General features: G+C 45.3%; 1 protein-coding gene across 2 annotated transcripts in view; it reads left to right on the top strand.

The window, feature by feature from the left end:
- LOC143930290 (transmembrane protein 150A-like) overlaps positions 1 to 21,467 on the top strand; it is a 236,192-nt gene that overhangs the window by 196,713 nt on the left and 18,012 nt on the right. The window lies entirely within an intron of this gene.

Genomic DNA, 21,467 nt, shown 5'->3' with positions numbered 1-21,467 from the left:
CCGGTTATCCGACCAATGGGTCTGCGATCTGATTTCCACAGGCTACAAGATAGTTTCTCTCTTGGCCGCCAAACAGATTCTTCCCTCCAGCATACCTGTATCCCCGGGCGCCCGGTTGGGGGCGGTAAGGGATTTGCTGAATCGCTGTGTGATTGTACCGGTTCCGGACTCGAACGCTTCCAGGGATTCTACTCAAATCTGTCTGTGGTTCCCAAACAGGAAGGAGTACGTCCAATCTTGGACTTAAAAGCCCTCAATCACTTTGTAAAAGTGCAGAGGTTCAGAATGGAATCAGTTCGCTCAGTAGTAGCTGTGCTCCATCAAGGGGACTCCCTGACGTCCTTGGACATCCAGGATGTGTACCTGCACATACCCATATGCCTTCGGCATCAAAAGTTTCTGCGGTTTGCAGTTGGGGAAGCCAATTACCAGTTTGTGGCTCTTCCTTTCGGTCTGGCATCAGCCCCCCCGAGTCTTTACCAAGGTATCTACTCTAGTTTGGGTGTTGCTACGGCAACGTGGGATCGCGATCGCGGGTTACCTAGATGATCTCCTCCTGAGGACATCTTCCACCTCAGAATTAGAGGAGGATGCGGCGATCACCATGCAGACCCTGCGTGAATTTGGGTGGCTGTTGAACCTAAGGAAGTTGGTGATCGTACCAACCCAGCATCTGGAGTACCTAGGCTTGCTGCTGGACTCCATGGAAGCGAGAGTGTTTCTCCCTTCAGACAAGCTGCAGACTCTTAGATCCACAGTAAAACTGCTGATGAACCGCAAGTGGTCGTCGCTCCGCTTTTGCATGCGAGTACTGGGCCTCATTCATGGTAGCCTGCTTCGAGGCAGTGCCTTATGCCCAGTTCCACACCAGAGTCCTGCAGAAGGAGATTTTGTCAAAATGGGACAAATCTCAGTTGTCCCTAGATTGACAGATCCAGGTGAGCCAGTCAGGGACTCACTGATCTGGTGGTTGAGGTCCCCTGGTGATTGTCCGGAAAATCGTTCCTTCCTCTGAAATGGACGGGGATCACAACGGACGCCAGTCTATCCGGCTGGGGTGGAGTGATGGGGTTTCAGTCGGCTCGGCCTCTGGTCGATGGAAGAATCCTAGTTGCCGATCAATCTGCTTGAATTGAGAGCGATCAGGCTGTGTCTCCACACATGGTCGATGAGCCTTCAAGGGCGTCCCATCAGGATACAGTCAGACAACACCACGGCTGTGGCGTACGTAAATCGCCAAGGGGGGAACAAGAAGAACAGCCGCTGCACGGGAGGTTGCTCACATACTTTGGTGGGCGGAGCAACACGTACCGGCCCTGTCGGCCATTTACATCCTGGGAGTAGACAACTGTCAGGCGGACTATCTGAGTCGACAGATGCTGGACCCAGGAGAATGGGCATTGCATCCGGAGACATTCAGGCTGCTGTGCCTGAAGTGGGGCACACCAGATGTGGATCTATTGGCCTCCCGTCTCAATTGGAAGGTGCCAAGATTCGTGTCCAGGACGAGAGATCCGTGGGCAGACGTGTCAGACACGCTGGTGGCTCCATGGGATCAGTACCAGCTGATCTATGCCTTTCCTCCACTGAAACTGTTGCCATGTCTGCTTCGCAGAGTGGAACCCGAGGGGATCCCGGTAATACTGGTTGCCCCAGATTGGCCTCATCGTCCTTGGTACACAGACCTGGTGCATCTGGTTGCAGACGCTCCCTGATGACTGCCGTTGCGAGAGGACTTTCTATCTCAAGGACCAATTCTCCATCCTGCTTTACCATTGCTGGCTTTAACGACATGGCTATTGAGAGCCAGGTATTGAGGAACCAGGGTCTGTTGGACTTAGTGATTCCAACTATGTTGAGGGCACGGAAATCTTCTTCTCGGAAGATATACCATCGTACCTGGAAGGTCTACATTTCCATGTGTGAGGAGAAAGGATGGCATCCGCGCTCCTTTGCCATATCCAGAATCCTGCTGTTTCTCCAGCAAGGAGTTGACCAGAGATAGGCATTAAGCACCATCACAGGACAAATTTCAGCCTTAGCTGTCTTTTTTTTTTTCAACGACCCCTGGCATCGCACTCCTTAGTGAGTACCTTTTGTCCAGGGGGTGCGACACGTAGTCCCTCCGGTGCGTCCACCATTACCCCCCTGGGATTTGAACCTGGTGTTGGCGCTTCAGAGACCACTGTTTAAAAATATCAGGGCGATTCCCTTGTTGACTTTCCCAGAAAGTGGTCTTCCTAGTGGCCATCACATCGGCCTGGAGGGTTTCGGAACTGGCGGCCTTGTCCTGCAAGTCACCCTATCTGGTTATCCACAGGGATAAGGTGGTGTTGCGTCCGCAACCGTTGTGTTGTTTTTTTGTTTTTTTTTCCCCCGAAGGTGGTCTATGCTTTTCATATCAATGAGAACATTATATTACCATCTGTGTCCTAAGCCGTAACATCCTAAGGAGGTGGCCCTTCACACTCTGGACGAGGTTAGGCTCTGAAGGTGTATTTGTCTGCCACGGCTCCCTTTCGGAAGTCAGACTCACTTTTTCTGTGGCTGGTCCAAAGGCAGGTATGCGCGGTCTCGTCGGCCACCATTTCCAGGTGGATCAGACAGATTGTAGTACAAGCCTATGCCTTGAAGGGGCAGGTGCCCCCCTTTCCAGTCACGGCCCACTCCACAAGGGCAATCGGAACGTCTTAGGCCTTCCGACACAAAGCGCCGGTCGCTCAGGTGTGTAAGGCAGCGACCTGCTCATCTGTCCATACGTTTACCAAGTACTACAAGGTAGACGTCAGTGCATCGGCTGATGCCTGTTTTGGCTGCAAAGTTTTGCAGGCGGCTGTGTAGTTGCAATTGAATATGCAATAGATATGTTTTTTTTTTTCGATAAAAACGCAGTACTGTTGTGTTAATGCACTGTTGCATTACTTCCCCAATTCGCTGCACTCTTGGGGATCACTCCTGTTAAAGGTACCCTGTTGTGTGTGGTGGGTTTTTTTTCACGCGCTGCTGTTTTGTGTGGGTATAGTTTCACTAGTTCCCACCTGCCATGGTGGATGAAGTTTTTATACTGTTTTTTTTCCCACCCCTCGTTTGGCACTGCTTGGGGACATCCCATTTTCTTACAGAGAGCTGTGTCGGTCAGTGAATATAAGAGAAAATACGATTTTTTTGTACTCACCGTAAAATCCTTTTCTCTGTAATTCACCAACCGACACAGCACCCGCCGCTCTTTTTTTTTTTTTTCTCTTTGCGTTATACTGCTTGTTGACGTACTGAGGCTGCTAGGGCAGTGTGTGGGGATTGTAGCCTAAGGCACCGCCCCCCTGGGTGGAACTAAGCGTTCTGAAGTGTTGTATTACAACTTTGCCTAGTATCTTAGAGATAGGGCTAACAACCATTTTGTTAGAGAGGAGCTGTGTCGGTTGGTGAATTACAGAGAAGGATTTTCCTGTTGCATCATGCCAGAATACGCTCTGGGTTGTGACTCCGCCCCCACAACCTGATGGGACCACATAGCTATAAGAGGACGATACGGCCCTGCCCCGGTATTCTCTTACTTTTCCTCACCTGTTGGGACCGCACGGATCATCACCCTCTTACCGCTTCCCCCCAGCCAGGTTCTAGCCTCTCCTGGGTGGAAGTCCTTGCCTCTAAAGGAAGCTAAATGGAAGGAACCCCACTCTGGTGATCTCAGGGGTATTAATACTTTTTCTATGCAGCCTTATGTGCCTTAAATAGGCTGGAGCATTGTTACTACAAGCCGCTGGAAGTAAGCCTTAAATAGGCTGAAGGCGTACAGTAACCTCCAGCTCTGGTCTCCCTTGGTGTCATCCTCCCTGCTGTTGGCTGCCCTAAGCTCCTCTGTTTTATTTTTCAGCTTTTTCCTGGGCTCTGTAGTCCCACAGCGTCAGCTGCCGCCTCCCGGGCCTCCTGCCCCTTCCGCGCATGCTCAGTATGCAGGTTTGGGCGTTCTATGGCCTTCTTCCAGTTTCCAAGATGGCGCCAATTTTAAAAGGGAAAGAACTTTTTTTTTTTTTTTTTCCTTGCCAATGCTCTCCTGTGTCAGATTGATGTTGTTCTTCTGCTGCAACCCAGTCTCAGCTTCTGCCCCAGTGTAACCATCCTGCTTTGGTAAGTTATCTCCTTTTTCTCCCTCTTTTCTGTCTTTTTTTTTTTCCTCTGCCTATTTCTTTATCCCTCTTCCCCTTGTGTTACCTATCTATGGAGACCACTGCCCCAACAGATCACCGCCAGCCTAATAGGTAAGAGGGGAGGAGCTTGGTAAGTAGAGAAGATCAAAAGAGAGCAGAACACCACTAATGCTACCTAAATGGTTAGCCCCATCAGGTCCTCAAGATCTTCTGAATCGAGACGCAGAGAATCCTCCCACAGGAGAAGCCGCTCTGGCCATAGGCGGAGCCACTCAGGCGGAAGGAGTTGCTCGGGCAAAGGGAGTCGCAGGAGAAGTCGCTCCAGGTCACTTTCAAGATGCAGCCACTCCCACCGCAGAGGGTCCCCTGCTCAGAGGCATCATTCGCCAGCATGCCACTCCCGCCCAACCCGGAAATGCCTGCTGGATATGTGGGGCCATAGTTCTTCCGGACAGACTAGCCTGTCGCAGATGCTTCGATGAAGCCACCAGGGAGGGCAAGAACCCAGAGAGCTTGCGGAAGCCTCTACCCCACATATTGCTCCTGACACAGAATTGTCGCTATGAAGTGCCTCGCCAGCTCCCCCAAGTACATCTAGAGAGCAAGATTCCCTGTCAGATGAGGAAGTACTGGAGGCATCAGCTGGCTTTGATTTCTCTTTAATAGAGCCCTTCGTTAGATCAGGGAAGGGGGCCATTAATTGGGAGGAACCCCAGGAGGCCTAACAAAAGCGGAAAAAATATTTCCAGAATCTTAAGAGGGAACCTGAAGCCTTCCCATTCATTGAAGAGCTGGAGGAACTGATCAAGGAGGAGTGGCAGAAACCCAAGAGGAAAGCAAGTCTAAACAACCGGCTTGCCAAATTATACCCCCTTAAGGAGCCTAAAGTTAAATCTCTGGTTTCTCCGCCTATTGTAGATGCATCCCTTATGCTTCTAGCCAGGCATGTGACGCTCCCTATCGAGGATGGCATGACGTTCAAGGACGTCCTAGATAGGAAGATCGATACAGATCTAAAGAGAGTTTGCCTAGCGACAGGAGGCGCGTGCAGGCCTGCCGTGGTGCTCGCAGCTGTAGGTAAGACTATTGCCAGCTGGTCGGCGAACACAGAAAAGCTTGTGTCTGAGGGCACAGACCAAGATCAGATAATTAGAGCCCTGCAGGAGCTAAGCCTTGCAGGGGATTTCGTGGAGAGGCTTCTGTAGATGCAATTAAGTCCGCATCCAGGGCCATGTTGTCTTCTGTGATGGCCAGATGAGCTCTCTGGCTAAAACCCGGGGAGGCAGACCCTGCTTCCAAGTCCGATTGGTGCCGCATCCCGTATGATGGCGAGAACCTTTTTGGCGCAAATTTGGACTCAGCCATATCGAAGGTAACTGGTGGGAAATCGGGGCTTATTCCTTCAGAGAGAAAGCCAAAGCTTCAGAGGCCTCCTCCCTTTAAACGTAACCTCCCGGATAGGTACAGGGATGCTAAGACCTACAGGCCTGGTACGGAATATAGGAGGAATTGGAAGAACCCTCAAACGTCCTTCCTCAAGTTCCAAAAGCCTAGGACCCCGTCACCCACTGACCAGAAGCCTTTTTGAAGGTGCACCCGCCCAACCAGCAGTTGTGGGGGCCAGACTCTCAAAGTTCACGCTGGTCTGGGCAGAAATAAGAGATCCCTGGACGTTGGCCACCGTCCGTGTTGGGCATAGATGGTCATTCAGGGGATGCCCCCCCCGGGGAGACCAGTTTTGCCCAACAAACCTCCCTTCATCCTGGGAAAAAAGGTTAGCTCTAACCGGATATGTCCAGGAACTGCTCCAAAAGGAAGCAGTTGTGGAAGAACCCCTATTTCAAAGAGGCCGGGGGTTCTATTCCCCTCTTTTCCTAGTCTAGAAGAAGTCAGGGGACTTGCGTCCGGTCCTGGATCTAAAAAATCTCAACCACTCTAACCGGGTAGAGGCATTCAAGATGGAAGGTCTGCAGTCAATCCTCCAAGCCAGTGATGGCGATCCTTGGCACTCCAGATGTTTTGGAACTACATTTCCCATGATGCTCAACTACACTGCAGAGTGCATAAGCATCATGGGAAATGTAGTTCCAAAACATCTGGGATGCCAAGGTTCGCCATCACTGCTCCAGGCTATAAACCTGGGGGACTTGATGCTTTTCCTTTAGACTTGTAGGACGCTTACCTTCATAGCCCTATCCATACCGAATTCCAAAAATTCCTCTGATTCTCGGTAAATCAGGAACACTTCCAATTCCGAAGCCTTCCGTTCGGAATCTCTAAGGCTCCCAGGACATTTACAAAGGTCCTTCTATCCGTCATCGCGTACCCAAGGGAGAGGGCAAAATCCCTATCAGCCAGGGTATGCCTCAGTCTCCTAGGCTCCCTATCAGCGACCATCCCAATGGTCCAATGGGCACAGTGGAACACCAGACCTCTACAGACCTCTTTCCTACGTCAGTGGGACGGATCGTCTATGACCCAAACTATCTGGATCTCAGAGAGTCAAGCAGTCGTTACATTGGTGGACTCGTCCCTGCAACTTGAGCACCTGCAAATATATAGTCACCCCTCCTCAGGAGATAACCTCAGATGCCAGTCTAGAGGGATGGGGGGCAACTAGCAGTCTCATCCGTTGGCCATTCAAAGTACAGGACTCTGTCTCGAATGTGCTGGAGATGAGGGCGGCCTTCCAAGCCCCTCTGGCCTTCAGCACTCACTTAAGGGAGAAGCAAGTTCTTTTAAAAATGGACAACAGGGTAGCTGTCGCTTACATAAACAGGCAAGGGGGGACCAGGAGCTCCTCCATGATGCAGGAAGTTCTCCCTGTGATGGAATGGGCACAGTTGAATCTGTCAGACATGAGGGCAGCTTACATTCCGGGTACCGACAACATCTTAGCCGACACGCTCAGCAGGAAATTAATCTCCGAGTGGTCCCTGAGCCCACAAGCCTTCGCCCTCATCTCTCAGACCTAGGGCCCACCGGACATAGATCTTGCTGCGACACCAGCGAATTTGAAGTGCCAGAGATTCCTGTCGAGGATCCCCTTTCCTTCAGCAGAGGGGACAGATTTCCTCCAGCACCCCTGGAACTTCCATCTCGGATATATCTTCCCTCCGACTCCCCTCATAACAAGATTCCTCCTGAGGCTCAAGAGATCGACAGCATTGGTGGTAGCTGTGATTCCCTTCTGGCCCAGGAGACCATGGTTCACCACCCTCCTACAGCTGAACACGGCAGACCCACTTCCTCTCCCGCTGTCAGCCTACTTGCTCTCCCAGGGCCAGCTACTCCAGATCCAGAGAAACTGCACTTGATGGCCTGGAGACTGACAGGGCTAGGTATCTAGGTCAGGGCTGCTCCCAGAAGGTAGTTGATACTCTACTCCAAGCCAGGAAACCTACCACCAACTGCACCTACCGCAGGGTCTGGGAAAAGTTTGATGCCTTTGCCCAGGACCTAGGCTGGGATCTATTGCAGGTGTCAGCTCTATCCACCCTGACGGGGGTTAAATGGGCTCATGACCCTCTTGTCATGCAATTTCAGAGGGCCTGCCTTAAACTAAGACCTCCTAGAAAACCCTCCTTTCCGACATGGGACCTATCGGTTGTCTTGGAGGCCCTATATAAAGAGCCTTTCTTTCTGATGGAAAACATTTCCCTCTGGGACCTGATGCTAAAAGTCGCATTTCTGGTTGCTATAACGTCAGCGAAAAGGGTTTCAGAGATGCAAGCCTTACTGACTAAAGAGCCATACCTGGTCATCCATCTGGACAGGATAGTTCTAAGACACTCAGATCGCTTTATCCCTAAGCTGGCATCCTCATTCCACTTTAACCAGGAAATCAACCTGCCAGCTCTCATCACAGACCAGGGTGACCCTCACTCTCTGGATGTCAAGGGCAACATCCTAAAGTACCTTTCAGCATCCAAATCTATTAGGAAATCAGAGAACCTCTTCATCATTCCCTACGGCCTTAGGAGAGGTCAAGCAGCGTCAGCCCAAACCATTGCCTTATGGTTGGTGAAGACCATTAAGAAGGCTTACTTTGCCGAGTGCTCTGCAAATTCCTGAGCACTTGAGGGCACATTCCACCAGGGCTGTGGCCACTTCCTGGGCAGCGTATTGTAGGGTCTCAGCGGAAACCATCTGCAGGACGGCTACCTGGTACATCAGGAACACCTTTTATATCTCACTACAAGGTGGACTCAGCACGGCTATCAACTCTGGATCAAGTCCATTATCCAAGCCAACTCTTCTATTCCTTGCTAATAAACCTTTACCTTTGCATCTCCCACCCAGTCTGTGAGTTACTCCCCAGAGTGTATGCTGCCATGATGTGACAGGAAACCGGAAAATTGTATACTTATCTTTCCGTAATTTTCCTTTCCTGTCGCATCTTCATGGCAGCATACAATGAGCCACCCGCGAAAGGTCATTCATATATACAGAGAATACCGGGGCGGGCCATATCGTCATTTTATAGCTATGTGGTCCTATCAGGTTGTGGGGGCGGAGTCACAACCCAGAGTGTATGCTGCCATGAAGATGTGGCAGCAAAGGAAAATGACGGAAAGATAAGTATACAATTTTCCGGTTTACGGTGAGTACAAAAAATACTATTTTTTTTTTTTTTTAGATTTGTTGTTTATAAGTTAAAAACAGTTTGTTTTTTGCTAGAAAATTACTTAGAAAGTATTGCAACAACCGCCGTTTTATTATCTATGGTGTTAGAAAAAAAAAAGTATAATGTTTGGGGGTTCTGTCATGCTGTATTTGCACAGCGAGTCTTAAAAGCGCACTTTTTTGGGGGAAAAATACACTTTTTTGAATTTAAAAATAAGACAACAGTAAGTTTGCCCAATTATTTTTATATTGTGAAAGATACTGTTATGCCAAGTTATGCCCAAATGTCATGCTTCAGATCTCATATTTACACTAAAATGCAATTTTAAAAAAGTGACGTTTTGACGTCACTTCCACCCTGCAATGGTATGTAGGGGGTGGCCAACTTCCCCTCACTCGTCTCCATACCCAGCAAGGAAGATCAGATCGCCTCTGCCATTGCCAATGGCTCCGGTAAGCCCACTCCTGCCGTTGATTAAAGTGATCTCACAGCGACTCCACAGCAGAAACCACCATTATCAGAAACTGGACCGCTGGCCGAAGAAGAAGATACCGGGTTATGGCAGCTAGCTGCTGCCATAACGTCATTCCCCTTCAAAGTTAGGACGTATATCGGCATGCGGCGGTCCGGAAGTGGTTAAAAATTTTGTTTTTGCATTTACTGAAAAGACTGATATCCTTGACGTTTGACCTGTGTTGCTATAGTTGCTGGTTTATTGTACATTTATAAACATCTGGCAAGTTACCAAATTATCTTCCTTCTGCATGTGGGGTCAACACATACTCTGTAATATGCACTTTTGTACATTTTATTGTATTTGCCAAGAAATAATTCTTTTATTAACTTCCTAGGAATTCTGCCTGCAGTATCCAGATCATGTTGAGAGATGAATGTTTAACTTGACTATGTAACAGCTTTTTAACATTTTCTGAGACATTAAGATTAAACTTCAGAATTCAGATTGCCGATTCATGGAAAATGTTTTGCCTAAATTTTAGTTCAGAATTATTCAGGATAAATTGGAAAAAAATTGGAACTGAGCAAAAAATCTTTCAAATGCAAAGCCTCAGCACATGTTTTACTGCTTACATGTGACAGGTATGACAAGAATGGGGATAAAAGACTGCCTTTCATGTAGGATTGTGATGTTTTTGGCTGTCGATGCCAAGACTTTGAAAGTGCAGAAATAGACTTTCTTTTTATCAGCTTGTGTTCATTATTTACTTTCATTATTATATCTCATAAGCTTTTTCTTTTTTGTCATGAGTGGGGAAGTTCTAGAACCTCTGTCAGGAATTTATTGGGAGATTCACCATCAAGATTTGTCCTGGAGAGCATTCACTGGGACTGAAAGGGAGACTAAATCACATTCAACTCATATGCTCTCTCACTCCTACACAGCCAAAACATTGAGGAAGAAATGCTTGTGACTGATTCAAGAAATCAACAAAAATTAAATTGGATAGTGGTCTGCAAAAAGTCTTTCCTGGCCGAGTCTCAGGTATATTTACTGGACATTGCCAAAATAATAAGCCTGTATTGCAGACTACCACAGACCAAAACCACGTGTAAACATATCAATCTATGCAAAAATATAATCAATATTAAAGGAAGCTATAGCTATGTCCCAAAGAAATATTGTTAATTTTTACACATTTGTTTCAAATACCATGCTAATACAAGTTAAAATCTCAAGACCACGGTGTTTCATGTCCTAGGATACCTTAAAGAGGAAGTAAACCCTGATGGGTTTACTTCCTCTTTCATTCCCTGCAAAGGTAAAGCATAATGGACTACTATGCATCGCATAGTAGCCCATTATGTGTCACTTGCCTGACACAGGAGCCAGCGATGTCACTGCTGTCCCCTGTAGTCCGGCGCATCCATCTTTTTGGTGGGGTCTCGCAGCTCCGCCGCTGTCATTCGATGTTGGAAATGCTGCGCTCGGTGCACCTGCGCATGCGCCGTAGATAGCGGTGCCTGTCTTCGGGCAAATATCTCCTAAACCGTATAGGTTTAGGAGATATTTCTTGGACCTACAGGTAAGCCTTAATCTAGGCTTACCTGTAGGTCAAAGTGGTCTGTAAGGGTTTACAACCACTTTAACATCAGAATTTAGACATTCCATAATGCAAATACACAACAATATATAAAGAGCTTTACTTAATCCCAAAAAAGGGAGTTGCCACCAGGCAGGCAGAGAATAAATATACATTGGTCTCCTGGGATATGGGCACAAAGTGGTCTTGAGGTTTTTAATTACTGTGTAAGAATAAGGCCTTCTGCACATGGGTCATTAACCCCACAGTGTAAAAACCTGAAGTTTTTGGGTGCCCAGGAGCCACAGGTCAAGCCTGCTGCCAGTAGCTGGTCCAGATTTGAAATATGCAGCAGCTTTCCACAGCCCCGAGCAGTACTCGCATTTAGAGCCACATGCCCCTGAGCAAAGAATACCTGCCTTCTTTGTTGTGGACACATTAATTTTCTACTCTGCAATAGCGCTTTTGTTTTCAAAGTGTTCAGTAACTGAGGAAATCCCGTTTCTATTAGGCACTGTTAGGTGTGACCTCAACAAGTCACCTATTTGTCAGGTTATGTTACCGTTTCCCAATTGTTAGTTAGAGTTCTTATCTAAGCAAAGAGACACGGAGGTATTCAGTATTTCTGCTCAGAAGTCCGTCGTAACTCTGACTCTCTCTGACTCTCTCTGACTCTGGCTCTGAGCTCTTTATTACTTCTCTTTTATAGACAGAAAAGAGCAAACATCAGCAATGTAAAAAAAAAAAACATTTTGCAAAGAAAAGACAATTCTCCGGGTGTTATCAGCTGATAAGTCAATCTTCTGGGCGTAGACTGCTTTTTAGGGCTGATGCGGCCTCTTCTTGATGAGTACGTGACAATAGATGACGAGTCCTTATTTTACTGAGAAGTATAGAGAAAGACATGTATTTAGTAAGACATATTGTCAACCATTTTGTTTAGACACCCCTTAATCCTTACATTTCCCCCTTTGACATCACCCCTCCCTCTTGCCCTGGGTCCACCTGAACAAGTTCTAGTCAGCCTATATCCAGAGTACTCTCCCTGACCGCGAGTTGTCAGAGGGGTATACACCCATCCCCCTGGACAGTACCAACATCTAAAATTCAGGAAGAGTGGCTTTTCTGACAGATGGGTGATGTCAAGGATCTAAATCTACCTATCTTCACAAAAGTTCCATCTTTTCCGCATCATTTACCTTGGCTTTCTTGCAAAAGCACATGAGCAGTTTAAAGCATGCATAAAAGAAAAATACGAATAAGAGCACCACTATAATCGTCATTGCTGCCTTCTTAACCCAAGAGAATAACCCTGAGAAACTAAAAGTTCCACCAAACGGATCCCAGTCGCGACCAATATTTCGGGCCTTCTCTTGTAAATTCTTTACTTCCGTACGGTGTTGTGCAATGATGTCATAATAATCAGGTACCTCAATGCTGGTGTTATGTATCCAAGTACAGCACTCATAGTCCTCAGTAGTTTCACAGAGTCCTGTCAGTGCTGCACTCATACTTTCAATTGCTAATTCATGTAATTCTAATTGTTGTCTGATGGCTCTGGTCTCCAGATTTAACTTAGTAATGTCATCAGAGTTTTTCTCCAAAACATCATTAATAATTCCTGTATAGTTATTTAGTCTTTTCATTAAGTCTATACCCCATCCTGTCCAGGACGGGAACCAAGCCCATGCCATGTCCTTCTTCAGGAATATTTCTCTTTTACTACGATACCTGAGGGGATATCTAGGGTGCATGCTAGCTTCTAATAGGTGATCACCTCGTTCATCACCTACTACTCCCATTACTGGTACTAAACTTGCGAGGTAGCACCATCCCTGAGCTCTTCTAGGTATCCAAGTATAACATTTATCCTCACAACAGATGTATATATTATTTCCTAGAGCTACTGATCTTGAACTGATATCATTTCTATAACGAGAGGTGTATCCATAGAGGGATAAGTTGGATACTAACCACCTGGTGTTGTTGTCTGAAATATTACCGAGGAACTCAGCTAACGATTGGTGTGTGTGTGGGTTATACTAGGGTAGAAGACCATGTTTTTCCCAGGAGTAGCTTTTGGTATGAAAATGGACAAGTTAAATTTGCTGTCTTGGCATTCTCCATTTCCTCCCGTTGTTTTCCCTAGGTTGAAACACCAGGCAGGGGGAAAGGCGAGACCATTTGACTTAAACATTACTGTCTCGCTGGTATTTGTTCTAATTATGTTAATGCTACTGTTAGCAAGATCAGTATAGTTTATAGGAACTGCCATCAGTGGTATACTTGCTGTGCTGGGGTGTAATTTGCTACAAATCCAACATTTCTCATATCCTGACTTCTGGGCATAAGCATATTTAAACTTCAGTAATAACATTTTTTTAGAAAATCCTTCATCCTTGTGTATTTTATTCTGTGAGGTAACCAAACTATTAGCCAGAATTACTGAAACAATAAAAAGATACATGTTGTCATTTGCCAACTGGCTCCTTTTTACAGTGAGAAGCGTGGATCCAGGTAGGTTTCCCTTCCAATTTCACTGAGGTTGCTGTAATCAATAGCACCTGGAAAGGACCTTCAAACCTTGGTTCCAGTGTCTTTCTGGTATGTTTCTTTACATACACATAGTCTCCTGGTTGTAGATCGTGAGTACCTGTGACAGAATTAGGGTCTGGAAGAGAAGAATACACACTCTTGTGGATTTTAGTCAGACGCTGTTGCAACTGTATTACATACGTAGTTAACCTATCACATTGTAATTGCATACTTTGAGGAAAATATAAACCTAATCTAGGTGCACTTCCAAACAGTATTTCATATGGGGATAACCCGGTTTTTCCTGTTGGGGTGTACCTAATAGAGAACAAAGCTAAGGGTAGGCACTCAGGCCATGGTTTGTTCAACTCCTGCATGGCTTTTTGTATTTTCAGCTTGATTGTACCATTTACTCTTTCTACTGATCCTGAACTCTGTGGGTGGTAAGGAGTATGAAAACTTTGTTGAACCCCTAACATTGCCATCACATTTTGCATTATTTCTCCCGTGAAATGTGTCCCCCTATCTGATTCTATTGTTTCTGGGAGACCAAACCTAGGTATCAGCTCAGTAATCAGTTTCTTGGCGGTGGCTTTTGCCGTAGCTGATTTCACAGGATAACTTTCGGGCCAGCCTGAAAATAGGCAGATGCACACGAGAACAAATTCAAAGGGGCCGCTCTTAGGCATTTGTATGTAGTCAATCTGCAGTCTCTGAAAGGGATATTGGGCCCGGACCTGATGTTTACGTGGGGTTTTCACTCTCTGTCCTGGGTTATTAATCAGACAGATTTGGCATGCAGCACAGTAGTTCCTTGCAGTACTACTGAATCCAGGGGCTAGCCATCCTTGGCTTACAATCCTATACATAGAATTGGAGCTGACATGAGTGGGTAAGTGGACAGCCGCTGCCATTGCGGGGTATAGAGAAGCGGGTAGACATATTTTGTCTCCTTCTCTCCATACATTGTCAAGGCCTGGTGCAGCTCCCTCCTTAACCCAACGGTCCTTCTCAATAGCCCCTGCTTGTTCCTGTAGTTCGATTAGCTGCTGCCATGTGGTTTCGGGCATACTCACCTGTACCGTGGCTAAGGTCTCAGGGCTTACTTCCCCTAGAGCTGCCTTCTTTGCAGTTAAATCTGCAAATGCGTTTCCTTTTGCCTCAGTTGTTTTTGCGCTCGTGTGTGCCGCTATCTTCATGATGGCTACTCTTTTAACCTTTTGAAGATTGTTCAGGACTCTTTTGATTCCTTCACCATGTTTAACAGGTGTGCCTGCTGCTGTAAGGTAACCTCTAGCTTTCCATATGTGGCCATAATCATGTGCCACACCGTAGGCGTATGCGGAATCAGTGTAAATGTTCCCTTCTTGTCCCTCCAAGTGTTCTAGGGCTTTCTCTAGAGCGGTTAGTTCCGCTTCTTGTGCCGACATGTGTGCTGGTAGTGACTTTGCCTCAATTACCTGTGTGTCCGTTACCACAGCATAACCTGTGTGATATTTACCTTTGTCATCGGCAAATCTACTACCATCTATGTACAGTGTGTGTTCTGCATTTGCAATGGGTATGTCTGTGACATGTGGGAACCCCGTGGTTTCTTGTTCCATAAGTTGAAAACAATCGTGTTCATCAGATGTTATGTCCTGAAACGAAAGTGTGTCAGAATCCTGAGTATCTTGTGCTGTGTCTACACCATTATCATCATTACTCCCCCCTGTCAAATCTGTCTGTAATGGTAAAAGCTGTGCTAAGTTAAAAGAAGTGCATCGCTGAAAGGTAACATTGGGGGGTAGGAGCAAGGTGCATTGTAGACGCAGCTGCCTTGCCATTGATATGTGTTTTGGCTGGACCTGTGACAAGATGGCGTGTATGTCATGTGTGGTATGTACCACTACAGGATTGTCTAAGACAATTTCTGAGGATTTGTCAATGATAATTGACACTGCTGCAACTGCTCGTACACAGGACGGTGATCCTCTAGAGACAGGATCGAGAGCCGCCGAGAAGTATGCTACCGGCCTTTGTTTGATGTGTTGTTGTGTCAACACCCCTGTTGCGTGTCCCGTGATTTCAGCAATGTACAAATGAAATGTTTTGGTATAATCAGGGATCCCGATCGCAGGTGCCGAAATCAGTAACCTTTTTAAGGTGCTAAAAGATTCATGACCTGCTTCTGTGAGTACATAGGGTACTATTTTCAAGCAATCATATAATGGCTGCATCAGAGAACTGGCATGTGGTATCCATTGTCTACAATATGACACCATTCCCAGAAACATACGAAGTTGCTTAAAGTTGCGTGGGATATTCATTTGTCTTATGGCCTGGACTCGGTCTTCAGTGAGGTGTCGAGTACCCTGGGATATACAGTGGCCCAAAAAGACAACCTTTTTCTGACATACCTGTAACTTAGTTCTATTCACCTTGCACCCTTTTTCAGCCAGGAATTGTAACAATGATAGAGTGGCTTTTAAACAAGTCTACATATTGCAACAATACACAAGTGTCAGGCGGTAGCCATTCCCCCTATTTTTACTTTTTAAGGTTTAGTCAGTGGGGCATCGGACAAAAGACCGTCATAACCACTTATGGGTATGGTGTCACGGGACGTCATGTGTGGAGGGACTACTGAATCAGACAACAGACTGCGTGACGCTCCTGTGTCAACCAAACAAGGAATATGTTTACCTTCCACCTTCATCAACATGTGGAGCATTTTGTTCTCTGATTCAGCTAGGACTGGGGCAAGTCATGCGGTCGGATCGTCCCTATCATTGGTACGCCTCTGTCTGTAGTCCCTCGTGTCTCTGTCCGTGTTTCCTTCCTGTTCGTCTTTTATCCTTTTCCTACAGTCTCTTTTTATATGTCCCACCTTGTTGCAGTAATAACAGGTAAGAGGTTTACGGGAGGAATTCCCTCCTTCATTGACCCGGGCAACAGTGTTAACTCCCGGTGTCCTTCTGGGTTCTGGGTACCGCATACTCTGCATACCCATCCTCTTCCTCTTAAGGAAGGATAAAGTTTTGGTCTTTCATTACCTGGTGTGGTGGTGTTATAAGGAGGTGGAGTATCTCCCGTATTTACCCTATCGCCGGGAGCAGAAGGAAGACTTTTGTGTCGGACCTTCATATCCCATCCACCCTTTTCCTGACAATACTCCCATCCCTCCTCTTCAGCCCTGTTGGAAACCTTAATTAAACATTGTATTTGTGATACCCATCCGTTTTTCAATATCTCTCCCTGTCTGTCTCTCTTTATTTCTTCCCAACCTTCTACACTTAATCCATTTTCTCCATCCATCCCCAATTTCTTGAGAACCCTATTCGTGCCCTGTGCCTTATCCTTCCCATACAACATTGTAATTATGTCTTTAACAGCATAACATTTCTGAGATTCCTCCTGGGGTTTACCCTGTGTCTGGCCCATTTTGACAGTCCTGCCTAGGTGGCGTTTGGATCACTTACTAAGTGTCTCGTTGCCTTCTCCTCCTAGGGTGCCAAAATACTAAAAAACCTCTCCTAGATGAGATTTCTGAAATCGAATTACTTTATATGCTAGCCAACTGACAAATATTATGACCAGACTGACGGCTACAACATATACAAGCATTCCCTTTTGGTGGCCAAACACATATGACTAGGTCTCCGGGACTTTGTGGAGACCTTTATTCCCTTCCCATTACCATGGAATCTCTCAGCATTCGTTTCTTATTCCTGCTTTATTGAGGCAGTCAGGACTTATACTTTCAACCCGTTTTTAGGCTCATGAATCAAAAAGCGTATATCAAACTTAAGTGTCGGACCCCCAAAGTACTCTTACGAGTTAAGGGCGCATTCCGTTACCCATTGGGATGATATATGTTTCAATTCACACCATACAAACAGGGCTTATCTCATTCACAACAGACAGATGACAAGTAGACAGACAAGAAACAACGGTAACATAAGCCAAAATATTAAGTTCAAGACCCGCTTACTACAGAGGTTGGTGTTTACCTGAAGAACAATTCAGACAGATCAGGTGGGCACAAATCTAAGAAGCACAGAGTTTATAAGAAAATAAAGCTTTTCTTACCTGCGCAGGATTTGTCTGTGGTTCTTGATGTGCCCAGCCTTTTTGTTCCGTCCTTATGTTCGTTCGCCTCTTGTAGTTTCTTTCTGCAGGTCCCTTGTTCGCGGCGCCAGAAATGTTAGGTGTGACCTCAACAAGTCACCTATTTGTCAGGTTATGTTACCGTTTCCCAATTGTTAGTTAGAGTTCTTATCTAAGCAAAGAGACACGGAGGTATTCAGTATTTCTGCTCAGAAGTCCGTCGTAACTCTGACTCTCTCTGACTCTCTCTGACTCTGGCTCTGAGCTCTTTATTACTTCTCTTTTATAGACAGAAAAGAGCAAACATCAGCAATGTAAAAAAAAACAACATTTTGCAAAGAAAAGACAATTCTCCGGGTGTTATCAGCTGATAAGACAATCTTCTGGGCGTAGACTGCTTTTTAGGGCTGATGCGGCCTCTTCTTGATGAGTACGTGACAATAGATGACGAGTCCTTATTTTACTGAGAAGTATAGAGAAAGACATGTATTTAGTAAGACATATTGTCAACCATTTTGTTTAGACACCCCTTAATCCTTACAGCACCATCTAGCATTGGCTGTCAGGACTGCCTTTAACCACTTCAATGCAGGGCATTTTCACCCCCTTCCTGCCCAGGCCTATGTTCAGCTTTCAGCACTGTCATGCTTTGAATGACAATTGCCGCGGTCATTCAACACTGTACCCATATGAAATTTTGAGCATTTTTTCCCCACAAATGGAGCTTTCTTTTGGTGGAGGTTGATCACCTCTTCTGTTTTTATTTTTTGCGCTATAAACAAAACTGTCCATTTTGAAAAAATGCTATTTTTAACTTTTTGCTATAATATCCCAGTTTAAAAAAAAAAAAAAAAAAAAAAAACACATTTCTTCTTCAGTTTAGACTGATTTGTATTATTAAAAATGAACTGATTACTGTATAAATGTCACTGGCAGGGAAGGGCTTAACACTAGGGGGCGATCAAGGGGTTAAATGTTTTACCTAGGGAGTGATTCTAACTGTGAGTTGAGGAGACTGACTGACTGGGAGAGGTGACCAATCGGTGTTCCTCTATACTTGAGAACACACGATCGGTCTCCTCTCCTCTGACGGGACGTTGAATCACGTCCCTGCTCTGTGACCGGCAGTAGCGGGTGCCTGTCAGACTTTACAGCTGCCAGGCACGCACACATGCTCCCGCGTGACGTGGTGGGCACGCGCCCACCTAGCAGCCAGGAAACCGAGGATGTCCTATGAAGGCCACCCAGGATGAAAGACAACTTGCGGCCATCTTTTGACTATACGTGGGATGGGAAGAGGTTAAAGGGGTAATCTGTTTCTACGGCATTGACTACAGTTAATGAAACTGCATATAAAATATTCAAATACACGGGTCACCTAGGAACTTTTTTCTATTGTACACCATGGGGACCCTAGGACCAGGATTTTCACAGCCCTTGCTTACTTAGCCAAAACCTAAAGAAAAAAGTTTGGGCTTTAGATATCCTTTGAGACCCCATTCACACCTGAGCGTTTTGTAGCTTGAAGCTACAAAACGCTAGAGGGGAAAAATTCTATTATTCTCAATGGAGATGGTTCACATCTCCACTACATGTCGCCTGAAGCCGAACGAATGAAGCTCAAACAAGTTCCGGACCCTTTTTTTGTCGCTCGAATTGAACAGATTTGGACGTTTTTCTTCTTTTTAACATCGGTGACCTTTTGCCCTGCACAAAATCGCGGTAAACGCTGCGAATCGCGGGAAAAAACGCCCGCAAAAAACGCTTGAACTCTACGCTCAGGCGTGAATGCAGCCTTACTGTTCTTAAATGGCAATGTTTCAAAGTTGCATGTTCAGAGCTTGTTGGAGGGCTGGAGTCCTTTTTTATCTTTCAAAAAAAAAATTTTTTATCCCAGAGCTTGGAGGGAATATCCTTCACAGTGGAAAGTTCAGTTTAGGCCTGGTTCACACTGGCACAATTTCAGTCGCACAGAAATCACATGAAAATGGAAATGTAAATTTCAATGGTGCCCATTCATATCAATGCAACGCGGCATAGAGCGACTTTGGGAAAGGATCTGCACTACTTTGGTGCAATTTCTAGCATGATTTTGGCCCTATTGACTTAAATGGTAATGCACAAAGACCTCCTCCCACACATAGCCTTGGTCCCTCCGCTCTCCTCCCAGACAAACAAAAATAATTTGTCACGCAGAGGCATAAAATCATGTCAAAACCGCAAACAAGTTGAACTACATGATCATGCCTGTAATCACAATACACTAGTGTGATCCAGGCCTTAGACCTGCTGATGTTGCCATGTTTGGAAGTGAAACCTTTGCTCCTTAGAACATTTAGTTATACAAGAGTCTTGAATGTTTTTGGGGAGTTTTAAGCCTGAGTCTTCCAGGGAGCACCTAATATAAAGAAATTGGAAGGGGATTTTCAGTGTTATGACGTGTCCTGTCAAGAACGTTCACTTTTTTTTTTTTTTTTTTTTCGACTAAGATGAGTTCTGTAAAAGGCAATTTTTTTTTTTTTTTTTTTTTTTGGCATGGGTTCTTTATTTTTTGTCTGGGAATTGTACTTTCAGGTGACACGACGTGTTAATCAAACCTTACGAGTTATAACTCGTTAATTTGTGAGAGCCAAATGAGCTTTTGAAATGCAAAACATGTATGTGTTTTGTGATGTGTGTGCATATCTGCTTTACAAGTGCTAAGGGTGGATGTATTTTTCTGATGCCGTCAGTGCCAGCTAGATTTTCATCTGTGATATTGCTATGGTGTCTGTCAAACAGATGTGTTGTATACTCTGTATACAGTGGGGAGAATTTATGAAAACTGGAGCAGACATTAACTGGAGCAGCTGTGTATGGTAACCAATCATCTTCTATCTTCAGCTTGTTTAAGCTTTGAAAATAAGATCGAACCTGATTGGTTGCAATACACATTTGCTCCAGATTCTGACTGCTGCAGTTTTTATCAATTCCCCTTGATATGCTTTATTTAGTCAACAGTAACCCAATGTGCCTAAAGGTCATACTGTAAGAATTTACGGGTAGTACATCAGAAGCAGTCTTCTTGCATTAGACATAGGGAAGTGTAAATACATTTTAACGCATGTTTATCCTCCCAGTCTCCAGATAACTGAGCAATATATTTAGTCTCGCCTTAGGCCACCTTACATTATGGCAGTGACCCAACAAGGGTCAATGTTTAAAACAAAAATAGACACCATTGTATTAGCACTAAACTAGCAGTCTGTCTTTTCTTCTAACACTGTACATACCTTTTGCCTTGTGAGAACATTCACATTAGTGTGTGTTCTGCATGCTGTGGCAAAATGGTGACTTTGCTCCAAGAATTATATATTTGCATTGGGCCAGCTTGGCCCAAAATACGTATGCATATTTGATACCTATCCTCTCTCTGCGGAAGCTTTAACTCACTGTATTAGCTTTAGCTTTATATGTCCGGTATCTTCTGGGTGCCATGCAGATCGGTAGTTCTTTGTGCAGTTAACCGCAGGGTGTTGCTTGCTTGGCATGACTGCCATTCAGAGAAAGCCTTATATCTTCGTGAATTCAAAGTTCTAAGTAATTTTCTAGAAAAAAATACTGATTTTTTAACTTGTAAGGAACAAGTATCAAAAAAGGTTTAGTCTGGTTAAACTGCCATCATTTTCAGATGGAAGTTCATTCATTTGATCTAAAAGAATCAAAAGATATATATATATATATAGTTTTTCTTTTATCTCTGTTGATAAACTTTTTCCGTCTAAATTTCTATTTATTTTTTATTTTGCCAGCTATGCTCGGCGCTGCACTTGCTTAACATGAATCCGGGGGAAAGTCTGTATTAAGATGGTGGAGGGGTTGAATCGTTATTAAGATTTTTTAACAATAATCGCGCAGCTTTAGTGTGTTCTGAATGACGGCTGTGCTGAGTAACCCCCTGAAATGTATTATGTTCCTACTTTTTCTCCTAAGGCATGTTTTCTCCTCTCCCCGTGAATTGTTTACAAAGAGCTTTGATTGTAGGTTGGC

Source organism: Lithobates pipiens, unplaced genomic scaffold (genome assembly GCF_037356315.1).
Source record: "Lithobates pipiens isolate NorthernLeopardFrog02 unplaced genomic scaffold, aLitPip1_a1.2 Scaffold_25, whole genome shotgun sequence".
In the NCBI taxonomy this organism is placed as follows: Eukaryota; Metazoa; Chordata; class Amphibia; order Anura; family Ranidae; genus Lithobates; species Lithobates pipiens.
The sequence above is the reverse complement of the archived record's forward strand: the minus strand, read 5'-3'. Positions and strand labels throughout refer to the sequence as shown.